The sequence below is a fragment of the Stegostoma tigrinum genome, chromosome 17, assembly GCF_030684315.1.
Source record: "Stegostoma tigrinum isolate sSteTig4 chromosome 17, sSteTig4.hap1, whole genome shotgun sequence".
Lineage (NCBI taxonomy): Eukaryota > Metazoa > Chordata > Chondrichthyes > Orectolobiformes > Stegostomatidae > Stegostoma > Stegostoma tigrinum.
This window is the reverse complement of record NC_081370.1, coordinates 15568222-15582193: the sequence shown is the minus strand read 5'-3', so window position 1 is coordinate 15582193 and position 13972 is coordinate 15568222.

Genomic DNA, 13972 nt, shown 5'->3' with positions numbered 1-13972 from the left:
GATGCACCAGCAAGCCTGGGGCCAGCAGCAGTCAAACAGCCTCCACTTGAAGAAGTCTTAACTGGGGATCCGCTCATAGTGCAGAGCAGGTAATTGAAATCAAGAAGACATTGTTCTTGACGTTTTTTCCACCAGATGAATAAAGTGCATTGCAGCAGAAACCAAAATTTTCACAGAACACCATCACAAAATTGTGCCATCTGTTTTGTGGGGAACTTGCAACCGTGCTAGTTTTTATGCTATTAACTAAATGACCTGTCACCACTGAAATAACTGCAGGGAGGCAGGTATCCTGTCACCAAGTAACCCCATATTGGCCAGCCAGCGCAGAGTCAGTCCCTGAAGTGAGGAGATTCTGACATTCCTGTTTATATTTGTCAGCTAGGGCACCCTGATTGGCCCAAGTTAACAACCCCAATCAGGGATCTCAGTCAATGGGATCCACCTGGTTCTAATCACTACAGGTTCTTGATCCACTTATAAGTGGGAATACTTTCTCCCTTTCCACTTTGTCTGACCACTCATGATTTTGAAACTTTCTATCAAGTTTCCTCGTACCTTCTCCACTATAAGAGTAACAACCCTAACTTCTCCAGACTTACGTCATTATTAAAATGTCTCTTTCCCCAGAATCACTATTGTAAATCTTTTCTGCTCGCTCCAATGAATTCGCATCATTCCTAATGTTTGATGCCCAGAACTGTACACTGCACACCAAGTGAGGTCTAACTACTGTCCTATCTAAGTTAATTATAACTTCCATGTTCTTATATTATGCGTTCCCTATTAATGAAGCCTAAAATACTGTCGGCTTTATTAGCAGCTCTCTCTACCTGTGTTGCTGGTTTTAATGACACATCTACATATATGCCCAGGTCTTTCTGCTCCTGTTCATGTTTTAAAATTGTATCCTTTATTTCATACATCACTTCATGTTCCTTTTACAGAAGTGCACTTTTTCATATTGAATTTTATCTGCTACCTATCTGCCTTCTCCATCAACATGTTCACGTCTTTTTGAAGTTCTACACTGTTCTCTTCACAGTTTGCAATTCTCCCACCTTTAGCATCATTCACAATCTTTGGTATTGTTCCCTGCTCACCAAGACCTAGAACATTCATAAACATCAAGGGAGACCAGGATCCCAATACTGACCATTAGGGAACTCAATTACAAATCTTCCTCAATCCCAAAAAATACCCATTAACCATTACTCTGTGTTCCATATTTTATATCCAGGTGGCTACTATCCCTTTTATTCCATGATCTATAAATTAGTTGTGTCGTACTGCATTGAATGTCTTATCAAACTGGCTGCTCCAGGGATCTACGGGGGACTATTGTGATATCTCAATCCTCAACCTATTGAAGTATCAAGGTTGTTACTGATTGTATAGTTGATCTCTTCCTTAACAGCACCTAAGGGCCCTACTCTTTCTTTCCCATTTTCCAACTCGTAGCTGACATTACACACTGTCTTTGCCTCACTGCACTGAGATGAAACAGCTTAGGAAAAGATATCAACTCCATTCTCAAGCTTACCTGCTTTGTCTTGCAAGTTAAAAGCCCAAGCTGCTATCTGCTCACAGATTTCTATCTGGCGTGTTTTGATTTTTTTCTATATTGAGAGAGAAATTCATCCCATCATCAGCCCCAAAATCAACATCCAGCCTGTACATCTTCAATGCGAGAAGTTTGCAGATAAATTCAGAAATTTAAAATTTTTGAGAAAAGAACCTTCTGCATCTGCCATTATGTGAAAAACAAAGCAGCATCCATCCATTCTACTTCAAGCAGAATGGGTAAACTATTCCAAATATGTCTGTTCAAAAAGAATTATATATATCGAATATATAAATTCTCCAAACTGACACAGTTTATTGCTGATCTGAAGGGGCAGTGCCTTGTAAGTAATTACGTTGACACATCTCTCTTCCACCTGGACATGGATGAGGATCATGTATTATCAATTTCTGAACAAAGGAAAGAATCTGCCTCCTTTGTTAGTTTTACCTTCTTGAAACTCTTGACTTAGGTTTTCTCAGATTTCAGCAGAGGGAATTACCTTTCCAAAATTCCAATATTTTCAGCACACTAATTCACACCAAACATTTAGGATGAATAAATCTTATTATCCAGAAATAAAGATTCACTCATATGCTACAAAAATATTTGAAAGTTCACTCCGGCCAGGAAATGAAATTCCAAACACAATAACTCAGTCATAAAGGTTTTGACATTTGCCGTTTACCCAGACTCTTTCCTTAAACTATGTACAGCACACGCAGTGCAGCATTTTAAAAGAGATAAATTATGCTGTTTAACTTAATTTCCTTTCTTCAATTAGTTACATATGACTGCAACCAATTGCAAGATGTAAAATTTTACCAAGCCCTTGAGAAAGTAATGCTACATGTTACCACTAATAGTACTTAAAGGGATAAGAACTTAAAGCCCCCCCCCCCCCCCCCCCCCCCCAATATCTCGAGATCCAGGGAGAAAAATACACAAATGACAAGATAGCATTCTGGCAGCTAACGAACGAAAACACAAATGAACCAGCTCACACAGGGCTAACAGTTAGATCAGAGACTGTGGACACATCGAGGAATTCATATGCTGACAGAAAAAAAAATTACCTTAATCAAACACAAAAGCTACTCTCTCTCTCTCTCTCCCCCCTCCCCACACCTCACAACGTTTGAACATTTTCTTCCTTTACTCATGGTGAGAGTGAGATATCTAAATAAATAGTTTTATACACAATGGTTTAAAATCCACAGCCAGCAAATAAAGCACAGGATCATGATATTGCTTTAGTTGTCTGGTTTCCGACATGATTACCTTTAGTTCAGCTATCAATCACGTTAACTCAGCTTTTCGGTCAGGTCCTGTGCATCGGTAGCAACTCAGAGGTCTGTCTTTCTGGAACTTGTAGCTGTCATGCTGAGTTAACGTTTAACCAATAAAAACAACTTACCATGCCCCATAACTTAACACAAGTAACTCCCTATCTGCCACCCTTTGATATAGTATTGATCAGTGGAGTGACACCATTAATTCACTGAACACCTGGAACCCACTTGCAGTATCAAAGGAAAACTGAAAGGATGCAGTAAATCAGGAACAAAAACAAAGTTGCTGGAAAAGCTCAGCAAGTCTGGCAGTACCTATGAAGGAGAAAGCAGGGTTAACCTTTTGGGTCCAGTGACTCTTCCTCAGAATTGAGTGTGGTCAGTATCAAAGAGTTCATTGTCTCACTGTCTCACTCACTCACTGTCTCACTCACTCACTCACTCAATCACTCACTCAAACCTAATAAAAAACACACTTATCAGATTCACCTTCCATGTCTTGTATGGTTGTTTTGCCGGATAGTGGCCAACTTGAGCTGCCTCTGCCAGCACAAACGTCTGCTGTTCTGCTGCAGTCAGCACTGTAGCCTATGTACCATTCACCTCCTTTAACTCTTGCACCTCCCAAGGCATCTTATACAGGCTGGTCTGCAAAATCGACCCTTTAGGTGAAGCCCTTGGGATGCTAGGCAATTCTATTTCCCTCAGACCTCCTCTTTGCATGGAACAACCCTTCGAATTTTGCAACAATTGCCCCAAAACTGCGGGGGCCCCAACCTAGTTAACCAGTTCATACCGCACTAAACCCATCATTCAAGGACCATTCTGTAACATGGAATGTTTCCCCAGCCACGGTATCTTCCTTCTCCTTCTCCTTCTCCTTCTGCATCTTCCTCTTTCTCTTCCACCCCGTGAACATTTTTGTCAGACGCTGCTTGCAGCACCAAATATATCATTAGGCTGAAAGTGCCTAACAGGTTCTGAGATCTGATCTGGTCTGATCAAAATCAATAAAACGTAGAACATTACAGCGCAGTGCAGGACCTTCGACCCTTGATGTTGTGCCGACCTGTGAAACCAATCTGAAGCCCATCTAACCTGCACAATTCCATTATTATCCATATGTTTATCCAATTACCATTTAAATGCCCTTAAAGTTGTAGAGTCTACTTCTGTTGCAGGCAGGGCATTCCACGCCCTTACTGCTCTCTGAGTAAAGAATCTACCTCTGACTTCTGTCCTATATCTATCACCCCTCAATTTGAAGCTACATGTTAGCCATCACCATCCGAGGAAGAAGGCTTTCACTGTCCACCCTATCTAACCTTCTGATCATCTTATATGTCTCTATTAAGTCACCTCTTAACCTTCTTCTCTCTAGTGAAAACAGCTCAAGTCCTTTAGCCCTTCCTCATAAGACCTTCCATACCAGGCAGCATCCTAGTAAATCTCCTCTGCACCCTTTCCAATGCTTCCACATCCTTCCTATAATGCGGTGACCAGATTGTACACAATGCTCCAAGTGCAGCTGCACCAGAGTTTTGTACAGCTGCAACATGACCTCATGGTTCCAAAACTCAGTCCCTCTACCAATAAAACCTAACACACCGTATGCCTTCCTAACAACCTTATCAACCTGGGTGGCAAATTTCAGGGATCTATGCACATGGACACCGAGATCTCTCTGCTCATCCACACTACCAAGAATCTTACCATTAGCCCAGTACTCTGTATTCCTGTTACTCCTTCCAAAGTGAATCACATCACACTTTTTCGCATTAAACTTCATTTGCCACCTCTCAGCCCAGCTCTACAGCTTATCCATGTCCCTCCGTAACCTGCAACATCCTTCTGCACTATCCACAACTCCACCAACTTTAGTGTCATCTGCAAATTTACTAGCCCATCCTTCTACATTCTCTTCCAGGTCATTTATAAAGATGACAAACAGCAGTGACCCCAAACAGATCCTTGCGGTACACAACTAATTACTGAACTCCAGGAAGAACATTTCCCATCAACCACCATCTTTTCACAGCTAGCCAATTTCTGATCCAAACTGCTAAATCACCCTCAATCCAATGCCTCCGTATTTTCTTCAATAGCCTACCACAACGAACTTTATCAAACACTTTACAGAAATCCATATACACCACATCAACTGTTTTACCCTCATCCACCTGTTTGGTCACCTTCTCAAAGAACTCAATAAGGTTTGAGAGGCATGACCTACCCTTTACAAAACCGTGTTGACTATCCCTAATCAAATTATTCCCTTCTAGATGATTATAAATCCTATCTCATATAATCCCTTCCAACATTTTACCCACAACCGAAGTAAGGCTCACTGGTCTATAATTACCAGGGTTGCCTCTAATCCCCTTCTTGAACAAGGGGACAATATTTGCTATCCTCCAGTCTCCTGGAACTATTCCTGTAGACAATGACGACATAAAGATCAAAGCCAAAGGCTCTGCAGTCTCCTCCCTAGTTTCCCAGAGAATCCCAGGATAAATCCCATCCGGCCCAGGGGACTTAACTATTTTAAACTTTCCAGAATTGCTAACACTCCTTCCTTATGAACCTCAATCCCATCTGGTCCAGTAGTCTGTATCTCAGTATTCTCCTCGACAATTTTGTCTTTTTCCTTTGTGAATACTGATTTAGCACCTCTCCTATCTCTTTGGACTCCACGCACAACTTCTGACTACTGTCCTTGATTGGGCCTAATCTTACTCTAGTCATTCTTTTATTCCTGACATACCTATAGAAAGCTTTAGGGTTTTCCTTCATCCTACCTGCCAAAGACTTCTCATGTCTCCTCCTGGGCCTTCTTAACTCTCTCTTTAGGTCCTTCCTGGCTAACTTGTAATCCTCAAGCGCCCTCACTAAGCCTTCACACCTCATCTTTACATAAGCCTCCTTCTTCCTTTTGACAAGAGATTCAACTTCTTTAGCAAACCATGGTTCCCTCACTCGACCACTTCCTCCCTGCCTGACAGGTACATACTTTTCAAGGACACGCAGTAGCTGTTCCTTGAACAAGCTCCACATTTCAGTTGTGCCCAACCCCTGCAGTTTCCTTCCCCATCCTATGCATCCTAAATCTTGCCCAATTGCCTCATAATTGCCTTTCTCCCAGCTATAACTCTTGCCCTGCGGTATATACCTATCCCTTTCCGTTGCTGAAGTAAACATAACCGAATTGTGGTCACAATTCCAGAATGCCACAAGACACGTGCACTTTAACATGAAACATATTTATTAGGTTCCTTTACTTAATATCTATGAGGCATATGCTGTCTAATGAGTGAATCAATTAGCTTAAACTGCATAACATACATAAACACAGATCAGTGAGCCTTACAGTGACTTCTATCAGGGACTTTTGTGACCGTGGTACTTGGAGCTTTGTCTCAGATTCCAAGGCATTGGTCTTGCAAATCCCAGCCTGATGGTGAAGGGTCTGACAAGTGGGGCAAATACTATTGTGAATTGAAGATTATTTGCTTAAATGCCATTTCATACTTTCAATACTTTTCCAGAAATTCCATTTTGCAGAAGACAAATTGAGAGATATCCAGGTGGCTTTTAACTATATAAAATAATGGTTCCCAGACTATAAGGACTTATGCAGTTAACTTGCAAGTAGAATCAGGGGTATTTTCTTACAACAGTTCTATTTTCATGTCTTTTTCCACATTGCTTCAACTGCAAGAGCAATGAACTCTTAACGATTAACCCTTAATGGTCTGGTTTAAAGATATTTTTAAGTCAACACCGCACAAATAAAATTTGATAGATAACACCACACCATTTTGTTTTCCCTTGTCAGGGTCAGAGCTGCGTCTTCCGTAGGCTTTGCCAATGTGCAATGCGCAATTTGTCGAAAGGGCAAGATGCAATAAACTGCACACACCTTACATTGAATGCAGCTGACTTCATCAACAAGAAGTTGTTCCATTCCATTGAATTACTTGTGACCATCAATATCATAGAAGTCTACGCTATGTACTCAAGCTGCCATGATGCCTATATCCTCAAGGACTCTTCAGTTCCTGCATTGTTTCAAAGGTTGGATGTCTTACAAGGATTGTTACTGGAGACAAGGGCTACTTCCTGCAACAATTGCAGATGGGTCCATTATGCAACGTCCTGACTGAGTGCAAATATAGATACAAGTAAGTCCATTTTGTGTAGGAGGTAAAGGAGGAGTGAATCAGAGTGTCCTTGACGGAATGGTGCTTGCAGAAGCTTGACAAAGGAGAAAAGGGGAATATCTGTCTGGTGGTGGCATCCCAATGGAGGTGACGGAAATAGTGGCTAATGATCCTCTGAATGTTATGTTGGTGGGATGGTAGGTGGGGATGAGGGGAACCCTATCACTGTTGCAGGAGGGAAGAGGTGGGTGAGGGCTGAAGTGTGGGAGATAAGTTGGACCCAGCTGAGGACCCTGACAACTACGGTGCTGAGAAATTCTCAGTTGATGAAGAAGGTGGACATTCAGAGGCCCCCTTGTCAAAGTTGGCATCTGGCACTAGGGCAGCATGGTGGATCAGTGGTTAGCATTGCTATCTCACAGCGACAGAGACCCAGGTTCAATTCCAGCCTTGGGTGATTGTTTGTTTGGGTTTTGCATATCCTCCCTGTGTCTGCATGGGTTTCCTCTGGGTGCCCTGCTTTCCTCCCACAGTTCAGCAATATGCATGTTATGTGAATTGGCCACACTTAATTGACCATAGTGTCAAGGGATGTGCAGGCTTGGTGGGCTAGCCATGGGGAATACAGGGTTACAGGGTAGGGAGTGAGTCTGGGTGGAAAGCTCTTTGGAGGATCATTGATGACTTATTGGGCCAATGACCTGCTTCCACTCTGTAGGGATTCTAGATCATCAAAACAGATACCGCAGAGACGGAGGAACTAGAAGAATTGAATCGAGTCTTTACAGGGAGCAGGGTGTGACGATGTATAGTCAATGTAGCTGTGGGAGTCAGTCGGTTAATAGTGGATGTTGGTGGCCAGCCTATCCCCAGAAATGGGGGATGGTTTAGGAAGGGAAGGGAGAAGTCAGGGATGGACCAGGTGAATGTGAGAGCGGGGTAGAATTTGGAAGCAAAATTGATAAACTTTTCCAATTCTGGATGAGAGAGAGAGCACAGTTGATATCATCGACATTCCAGAGAAAGAGTTGTGGGTGCAGGCTGGAATAGGGCTGGAACAAGGAATTTACTATGAGCCCCACAAAGAGACAGGCATAACTGGACCCATTGCAGGTACCTATGCCCACCCCTTTGACCTGAAGAATGTGAAGGGAGTTAAAAGAGAAGTTGGTCAGTGTGAGGATGAGCTCGGCCAGGCGGAGGAGGATGGTGTGGATAGTGCAAGTCACTCTGAGATAGTAAGATCTGCAAATGCTAGAGTCAGAGATAACACAATGTAGAGCTGGTGGAACACAGCAGGTCAGGCAGTATCAGAGGAGCAGGAGTGTCGATGTATCAGGCCTGGACTGTGGCAGTTCAGGCCTTTCTCTCCAGGAAGAAGCTGAGAGCCCTGAGAACTTCCTGATGAGGGATGGACGTATAAAGGGATTGCATGTCCATGATAAATAGGAGGTGGCTGGACTTGCAAACTGGAAATTATGAAACTGGCGTAAAGCATCAGAGAAATTGCAGATATAATTGGGAAGGGACTGGACAAGGAAAGAAAAATCTGAGTTGAGATAGGAGGAGATGAGTTCAGTGGAGTAGGAGCAGGCAGAAACAATGTGTCTGCCCAAGCAGTCCAGTTTGTGGATTTTGGGAAGGAGGTAGAAGCATGCTGTGTGGAGCTGGAGACTATGGGCTTGGAGGCAATAGGGTGAGATCACTAGATGAAATGAGGTTAGTTACCATTATACACATTGTAGCCAAATGGTCTGTGATGGAGTCATGCTCCAGAGGAAGTTCCAGGTGAAGTCCAGGGGTGGTGGATCTGAGAGCTGGTGCTCAGCCTTAACAATGTAGAGGTCAGTCCACCAGACACCCTTGTCAGCAAACTTAATGACAAAGTCAGGTTGGATCTGACAGCATGGAATGCAGTCCGTTCATGGCAAGATAGGTTAGAATGTGTCAGGGAGTGGGTGAAGAGAAATTGTGGTGAAGAATATCATGTTGACAGTTCTCGATGATCAGGTCAAGTGCATTCTTTTTGTACTGTTATGTAAGGCTTAGGAAACTGAAATCAGTCAAAGCCCTTGAGGAAAGGAAGCAAGAAAGTACTGAAACAAGGAATCAGGAGGGCTGAAAGGAGCCATGAAATGTCCTTGGCAAGTAAGATTAGGGAGAATACCAAGGCATTTCATACGTATTAGGACTAAGAGAGTAGCTGGGAAAGGGTAAGTTCACTCAAGGACAAAGGAAGGACTTTATTCGTGGAGCCTGAGGTAGAGGGCAAGATTATTAATGAGTATTTCACATCCGTATTCACCAAAGAGAAGGACATGGCTGATGGTAAGATTAAGGAGTCATATGTTAATATCAATATTAAGAAGGAAGTGGTGTTGGGTATCTTGGAAAAACATTAAGGTAGCTACGTCCCCAGGGCTTAATGGGACTTATCACAGGTTATGAGGGAAGCAAGGGAGGAGATTGTTGGGGCCTTGACTGATATTTTGTATTCTCTTTAGCCACAGGTGAGGTTCCAGAATATTGCAAAAAGGCCAGTGTTTTTCCTTTCTTTAAGAAGGGCATCAGTGATAATCCGGGAAATTACAGGGCAGTGAGCCTTACATCAGTGGTAGGCAAATTATTGGAGGACATTCTTAGGGACAAGGTTCATTCACATTTGGAAAAGAATGGGCTAATTAGAGATAGTCAGCATGGTTTTGTGCAGGGCAGGTCTTGTCGCACAAATTTGATTGAGTTTTTTGAGGAAATGACACTAATTATTAATGAGGTTAGGGCCGTGGATGTTGTCTACATGAACGTTACTAAAACATTTGACAAGGTCCTTCATGTTAGACCGGTCCAGAAAGTTAAGTCACATGGAAACTATGGTTAGTCAGTAAGTTGGACACAAAAATACAGTACAGAAGATAGAGAGTATTTGTGGAGGGTGATTTTCTGACTGGAGGTCTTGGACTAGTGGGTTTTCCACAAGGATTAACGCTGGGACCTCTGTTGTTTGTAATATATAAATGATTTCGATGAAAATGTCAGTGGTCTTGTCAGGTTCGTTTTTGGAGACCCTCACGGACTTGATGCAATAACAAGACACTGACCTGTTTAGAAAAACACAAATCCTTTATTACCAAGCAAGTACAAGCTGTGGAGAATCACTGTACTTAACTCAGCACAGAGTGCAGAGTCTCGTAAGTAATTCTTCCCGAGCAGCGGACAGTCCCCGCTTTTTATACTTTACTAAGTACATAATACATAAAACAATTTCACATCTCACAATGACGTGATACATGAAACAATTATTACAACAGACAAAGACAGGACACAAAACAATTATTACAACAAGAATACAAAGACCAGGATGTAGTTTCCATCGTTTGTGAAGTGACTGCTAATGGCAGGAGGCGATTTCAAGTTGTTAACAAGACAGATTGTAATTTCAAGAAAACAAAGTGTGTAGCTGGATGAACACAGCAGGCCAATAATTTCAAGTTGCCGATGTGCCTGGCTGGAACAAAATCAGTGCCCTGGCCCCTTTGTCGCAGACAGAAGTTACATCCTTCAGAAGTCTCACACCTTTACAAATGTTCCTCACTTAACCTTATTTGACACAGTTTCCACATATCCCTGTGCAGGAAGATAAAGATTTGCACAGTTTATCTCTAATTCTATTCAGACAAACAGGAAGCTTAAATCAGTGTCTGCATATTGATGTGTAAGAAGATAAGGAGTTACAAAGTTTTACACCTAATTTCTAGTTGGGCAGGAAGTTTGAAAGCAGTGTCTGCATACATGTATGCATACAGTGTATGCATAGGCAGATAAAGGACATTAGTTATAGAAGTATAGAAATCAATGGGATGTTATTCCAATAACATCTCATTCCCTCCTTTTATTGTTTCATGATAACCTGTATCGGGGCCGAGAAGGGAGCTGCCAGCATGTCAAACACAAGTCTGCAGCAAGGGTTCAGGTATGCCATAAATGTACAGCAGGCAGCTATGACAACTACTAGAACTAACCCATGTAGCAAGTATGAGCCCCAAGAACCGCTCATATGCCATCCCAACAAGCCCTCCCCAGGTCGGGGTCCCTCTCTGTACTGTTCCAACTGCCCCTGTATGGCTTGAATAGCCTGGGTAATGTTATAGGACTCGTTGGTGACATGGGTAATGCATTTGTCCCCTATAATAGTGCATACTCCTCCTTGCTAAGCCAGCTGATAGTCCACTGCATACCAGGTTTGCTTAGATAGAGCCGAAGTTCAGTTAATTCTTGGTTGACTGCCTCCAGTGCCGTCATTGTGCTGTTTCCCAGGGCGGTGAGTCCACATACAAGATAATTCCGATTTTTTGTGGCCACTACCACTGGGGAGCCTCCCAAACTGACAGTTCCCAGGAAGCCGTATCCCAAGGAAGAGCCCAAGGCAACTGGGTTCTGCCATGCAGCACAAAACTCCCAGTTCAGGAAGCGTGTGACAATTCTCCGTTGAGTTCGTGCTTGCTGGGGATAAGGGACCATGAAGGTCCCAATGGCCCCAACAGCAAACAGCACCAGCAGAGTTGGAGTGGCAGTTGTGAAGGTCCCGTTAAGGAGGAAAACAAATCCCTTTTTAGCCCGGTGGCAGGTAACAGACTCACGTATTTCTTGATAGTTATGCCAAGAGGACTGACCTTTACATGGATGGAATTTTGCGGAGTTAAATGGAAATGACCCATAGTCCGTTTTGACATGGGTGCAATTGCAATCCCCACAAGTCCACTGTATGCCCAGGGTCACAGTTATCGGCTTAGATTCTAAGCAGGGGCCGTTCAACAGTCCTCCTCTAGTGGTGCAATTTCTCTTTATGCACCGATGGGGCCAGGAAACATTATGAAGGTGATTAGTGCCTAGAGAATGCACACAGTAAGTCCCAGTTCCATTAAAGCAAAACTAGCTGTTGGGATTTGTACAGCTAGCCCCTTCCTTCCCATGCCTAGGTCTAGTGTCCACACAATCGGAGGGACCATTAACTACCAATTCCACACACTTACCCTGCACACCTCTCGTCCAAGTTCCCCTCTCCCCTCGGCAAGGTTTACCAGAATATTCTACTTCATAAAGCTGGCTAGGGTTCCAGGCAGGTGTTGTCACAAATAACGCTTCTACAGACCTGCTAGTGGGTAACATGCTGTCTGATTCCCGTGCAGCTGGATGTGTGTTCTATAAAACAGATTGTCCTGCTGGCCATGCAAGGGCAGAATAATACTCAGTACAATGGTTAATTGCAAGCTGATGAGGAAATCCATTGTTTATAGTCACTTAGGTGGATCCAGCGATTCTGTCCTTTAACTTTAAGAGTTGTCGGAGTTTGAAGAAGCACTTGATACGGTCCTTTCCACCTTGGTCCAAGCTTGGGGCGATCCCAGTTCCGGAGAAGTACAAAATCTCCAATCTGCGGCCACGAAGACTGATCCTGAATCTTGAGGTCTTGGTCCGGTGTCTGCAGAGGCGGTCCAAAGGCGCACTTCACCTGTGAATGGAGAAACTTTAGAGATGATGTTAGTTGTTGGAAGTACCTTTGCATTTCTTCTCCCATCACATTTAGGTCAATTTGGGTGGGTGGGCTGGTATTGGCATCCCATAGTGTTCTGCTGGGTCGGCCATAGACTATTTCTGCTGCTGAGAGCCCAGTAGTAGAATGGGGTGTTATTCACATGTGATACAAGGCTAGTGGCAAAACCTTTAGCCAATTAAGGCCGGTCTTTAACGTCAACTTGGTCAATTTAGTTTTAAGTGTTCCATTAGCTCTTTCCACTATCCCTGCCGCCCGGGGGTGGTAGGCACAGTGGAATTGCTGTTGGTTGTGTAACGTATCACACAGTTCCTTATTAATCTTCCCTACAAAGTGAGGGCCATTGACCAAACTAATTTGTCGCGGCACTCCAAACCTTGGTATTATTTCAGTTAATAATAGTTCTACTACTGTTGAGGCTTCTACAATGAAGAATAGAATACATCTGCAATGACAAGACAATATTTATAACAGTTTATGTGTGGTAATTCAATAAAATCTAGCTGAATGCATTCAAACGGTCCACCTGGCAAGGGTGTTTTTCCTGGTGAGCATCTCATCCCCTGACCAACATTGTTTTGCTGGCATGTGAGACATGATGCTATACGAGACTGGGCTGCCTCAGTCAGTCTGGGGTGCCACCAGGTATGGGGCATAATACCACTTATTCCCTCCTTGCCAAGGTGAGTGTCAGAATGCAGACAATCAACAAGCATGGGTAACAAAGTATCAGGTACACACATTTGGCCGACTGGGGTAACCCAAAGGCCTGAGGACGCAGAATGCAAACATCCATGCGCCTTCCAAATATTCTTTTCAGAAGCAGGGGCGTCCCCCTGTAAGTGCCAAACAGTGACTATATCTGGCATGCCCGTCTTGTCTGAAGGCGTGCAATTTACCGCCTGCTTGTTCATAGAGGGTATAATAAAAATTTGGTCTGCAGCAGCCTGTTTAGCAGCCAGATCAGCCCGAGCGTTGCCCCAAGTAACAATAGAATCATCGGAGGCATGGGCCGCGCATTTGATACTAGCCAATTGTTTAGGGAGGAGGATTGCCTGGAGAAGGTTTTTAACAGACAGGGAATTCTGGAGGGGTGTACCTGAGGACGTTAAAAATCCACACTGGGTCCGGAGAAGGGAGTGGGGCATCAGTAAGGTCCTGGCCAGGAGAGGTTAGAAATTGGTTCCATAGCAGGCAGTCATGTGGGGGTTTGCTCAGAAATGTGACTGGGTTAATATTGGAGCAGGAAGAGATAAGGAATAAATCACAGAGAGAATCTGGGAACAAGGGGGTAATCCCTGAGCTACAGTGTCCAGGCGAGTGGAGTAGTAGGCAACCGGTCATTATAATTCATTTTTAAAGGGCCTACTGTAAGCCTGTCTGTTTCAGTATGACCTATGTGTGT